Source organism: Neovison vison, chromosome 3 (genome assembly GCF_020171115.1).
Source record: "Neovison vison isolate M4711 chromosome 3, ASM_NN_V1, whole genome shotgun sequence".
Taxonomy (NCBI): Eukaryota; Metazoa; Chordata; class Mammalia; order Carnivora; family Mustelidae; genus Neogale; species Neogale vison.
Genome location: NC_058093.1, coordinates 209,004,812 through 209,009,340, shown reverse-complemented (window position 1 = coordinate 209,009,340; position 4,529 = coordinate 209,004,812). Strand labels below are relative to the sequence as shown.

Sequence of the window (4,529 nt, the reverse complement as noted above, 5' to 3'; positions counted from 1 at the left end):
GTGGGACCACTGGCGGCTGGAGGCTGCAGGCGGCTGGAGACTGCCAGCAGTGGGACCGCCGGCCATGGGATGGCAGGCGATGGTTATAGCTCTTACAAGTGCTGTTAAAACTCTTCCGCTCCTCCGACTCTTCCTTCTGCTCCCACCACAGCTCTCCTGCTCCCCTGACAGCCTGGCACACCAACCTTTATGGGATTGGTTGAACCACGCCCCTACACAGGTGGCCAATCGGATCTCAATTAACCCTAGTGGATATATGCGTGCCCCACTGATTAAATGTCTCCAACCAGCCTGCCCCACGCCTACATCCAGAGTCCACAAACAAGTTCCTCTGGGAGGGGCAGGCCCTTACATTCCCCCCTTTTCTTTGGAAATTAGTCAAATCCTTGACTTTTCAGATAGTTCTATCTTATATTGAGCATATAAGGCTATCATTTTATAGCTCCAATTTTCTTTAGTAGAGCAACAATAAACTTACAGTTTTTTAGTCTTAATTTTAGTCCATGGTCATCAGGGTCTGTCGGCTGCAGCTCCCATCTCTGGGGGGCATCCTTACTCTCGGCTCATTTGGCGTCCACCACTGTCTCTGTCCCAGTGTGGGCAGTTTGGATCCCTTCATTTTAAGACAGACTGTAATGCCTGCAGTGACTGGAGTATAGACTGATCAGTCATTTCTGCTAGAGCAACCTCCTTTAGCCTAGGACAGAGCGAGAGGGGTCCTCTCAAATATTATTTCAAATGTGGTCACCTTGTTTAAATAGGGTGTACATTGCGCCCTGAGGAGAGCAAAAGGAAGGAGATCCATCCATCCACTGCCAGATTCCAGAATTAACTTTGTCAAGGTCTCTTCGAGAGTCTGGTTCATTCTCTCTCTTTGCCCAGAGCTCTGGGGCCAGTAGGCACACTGTAGTTTCCAATTACTGCCCACGGTCTTGACCATCTGTAGTGCCTTGCTGAATGCAATCAGCTTCGCTTTTCCGCCGAGGTCCTGTGTGGCAGGGCTGTCATCCAGAGTCCCTGATCAGAAGAAACCATCACAGGCCCTGCATACCTCTTTCCACTGACCATGTTACTACTCCCTTCTGTGAACAGAATCATTTCCACATCCAGGAGGGCAGTGTCTCTGAGATCCGGCCTTATATCCGTGACTTGGGTTAGGACATTCCCGCAGTCGTGTGGGTGGTCAGCCAGCACCTCTGGTAGCAACGTGGCTGGATTTAGTACCACCGGGGGCCAGAAGATCACATTTTTTTTTTCATTCAGGAGGAGGGCCTGATACCCCGTCACTTGGGCATTTGTTATCCACCGGTCTGGTGGAGTCCAGAGAAGGCCCTCAATAACGTGGGTGGTGGTCAATATGAGATTTTGACCCAGAGTCAATTTGCATGCATCCTTGACCAGTAGGGCCATGGCAGCAATTATGCAGAAGCAAGGGGGGGACCCAGATGCTACTGGATCTAGTTTCTTGCTAAGATAGGCCACTGGCCTTCACCAAGGCTCCAGAGTCTGAGTCAAAACTCTTTTAGTCAGCCCTGCCTTTCCATCCACATATAAGTGGAAGGGCTTGGTAACATCTGGGATGTCCAATGCTGGGGCACATAGTAAGTCTCTTTGTAATTCCCAAAATGCTCCTTCTGCCTCAGCTGTCCACACTCTACCATAGTGAGTCCTCCCTTAGCCAGTTCATAGAGAGGTTGTGCCATCTCCGTGAAGGTGGAATCCACAGCCTGCAGTATCCCACCATCCCAAGAAACTCCCTCTTGGAGATCAAAGCGAAAGCACCCGGTATTCCCAGGCAGTCTTCCATCCAAGTACTAACCAGGCCCGACCCTGCTTACCTTCTGAGATCAGACGAGATCGGGCACGTATAGGATGGTATGGTCGTAGACAATCATAGGGTTCTTACCCGATATTCTCAGATGAGTGTATGTAACACCCTGTGTAACATGGAACTGTCCTCCCCTTGCTAGAGGAAGCCTAACTTTCTCATACCCTACTGTTACCTTAGTCTTCCCAGGTTTGGTTAGCTACCATATTTCTCTCTTTCACAGTTACGTTGGCCCCCGGCCTTCTTGGGCTACTGATGCCTTGTGGTCATACCCATTCTGTACAAGGAGGGGGTAGTGGAAGGTTTCTAAGTGCTTGGAAGAGAATGATGTTTCAGACAGATGGACATGTCCTTCAAAGATGAAGAGTTTTCAGAGAGCCAGCATATTCAGGAATGTGTCAGCAGCTGCACGTGTATCAATTGGGACATGTCCCTGGCAGCCTCCGATGGCCACGATTTGAAGCCTCGACTCCCGAGCTCCTCCCATGGGCCCTTGTGTGACCCATCAAGTCCAGACATCAGAGAAGAGGGACGGGCAGCTCATGGAGCTTCAGAGAGTTTTCTTCCCCTTGGAAGATGGCTTCCTAGACTCAAAGTGGACCTTCAGACTCTCGTTTTTCTAGGTCTGAAAGCCAACACAGAGGTGCTGAGCAGAGTCCAAATTCATTGCACAGAATCTCCCCTGTTCCATCTCCCAGATTCTGGGTGGAGGAGCCAAGAGAGAACAGCTGTGGTCTGCTCTGCCATCAGAGCAGGGCTGTCCCTGGACGCTGTCCTGCTCGTGTCCCTCGCAGGAACTTAGGAGTGTCTTAGCTAAGGTCTGTCCGTATAAACCCTGGACCAGGCTACTTCGTGGAGCAGATGACCGTTATGCCATATCATGCCCCGTGAGATTCAGTGTGCAGTCCACTCAGACACCATAGCAAAAGCAGTGTAGCCATAGAGATACATTCACACAGTCAGGCACTCTTCAGATTCAAACTTTTACATACCTCCTATTTTTTACATACAGAGTTGCTTTGCTCATTTCCATCAGTCTTAATTACACTTAACAGAATTTTGTACTCTTAGAAATACCTGAACCTCTACTGAAGACTAAATATAAACCAATTGTGAGTTGTTACAACAGAATTCTTTACATGGCAAATTTATCAATCAGTTAAGCACAGAACGTGTTCACCAGCAGATTTCAAAAGTACAAACCCAGTTCCAGCAACCAGCGCCCTAGCACTTCATCCCATTTGGTTAAGATCTAGATGTCCAACAAATTTAACTCCATTTGTCATTCAAGCAACCCTTCACAGCTTCAGGTTACCAAAGACTTTGGAAGCCACTTTAATAATTACTCATTAAAACCTTGAAACAGACAGTTAACTATCAGCCCAGCCATCCCTTCGCCAACAGACCTCATGTTCCACCTGGGTCCATTCCACTTCAGATGCCATGCTTTCCTTGCCAGCAAGGGGGAGGGGCTAGGCAGTCCACGTCCAGCCAGAGAAGGCAAGGAATTCCCTGAAAGAAAAGAAATTTCGGCAGCTGCTTGGGAATATTCCTTAAAGTCTCTGTCTTGAGGTGGGTTCATCCCACAGTGCCAGTTCTGCTTACAAAAAGTGGCCCACTAGGCACTCATATTCCACGCCTGGCTGCAATGAGCATCAGCATTGGACATCTCAACCCGGCATTTGACTAACTCCAGTTGGCTCGTCATGGCCCTTAACATGAAATGAGTGAGGGAGAAGCCCCACATCTATTATGAGGAATGGAGAGATGAAAGCCAGTGTACCCTTACTCTCTGCTTGCCACATTCCTTCAACCATAACAAACAACACAATAGACAACAAAAAGACAAAAACAAACAAAAAACAACCACAACGCCAGCGGCCCACATCCAGAGCCTGCTGCTATGGGGCACTTTCTTGGTCCCCTGCAAACACAACAAACCACACAATAGACAACAAAGAACCAGACAAAGACAACTGCAGGCCCAGCGATTCTTACCCAGAACTTGCCACTGGTGGGGGCTATCTTTATCCCCCAACCGCCTAAGGGGACTCAAACCCCTCAACGGTCTAAGGGGAGGCAGGGGACTCGTACCCCCCGACTGTCTAGGGGGACTCGAACTCCCCGACCGCCCAGGGGGACTTGAACCCCCCAACCACCCAGGGGGATTCGAACCCCCCGACTGCGCAGGGGGACTCGAACCCCCTCAACTGGCAGGGGACTCCTACCCCCCGACTGTCCAGGGGACTCGAACCCCCCGACTGCCCAGGGGGACTCGAAACCCCTCACCTGGCAGGGGCTCTCATAACCCCCGACTATCCAGGTGACTCCAACCCTCTGACTGCCCAGGGGGACTCGAAGTCCCTGCTGGTCTATCAGCAGAGGGATGGGGCATCCCCGCATCCACTCCAGCCCTGGGGAGCATGGCTGCGTCCAGCTTCTCCCTGGTGGACCAAACCCTGGAGCTCCAACCAGACAGACAGATAGGATCCCAATACCTCACCCCAAAACCTCTAATCCCAATACCTCTGATCCCAATGCCTCAGATCCCAATACCTGTGATCCCAATACCTGCAATCCGCAATACCTCAGATCCCAATACCTCTGATCCCAATACCTCCGGAGGCTTTTCCTAAAAATTCCGATGCTGGCTCAGGTCTCGTCGTTTGATCCTGGATGAGCCCCCAAATGTTAGGCCCGT

General features: G+C 50.5%; 1 pseudogene; it reads right to left on the bottom strand.

The window, feature by feature from the left end:
* Positions 1-1,770: 1,770 nt before the first annotated feature.
* LOC122903685 lies at positions 1,771-1,889 on the bottom strand (annotated as a pseudogene).
* Positions 1,890-4,529: the final 2,640 nt, after the last annotated feature.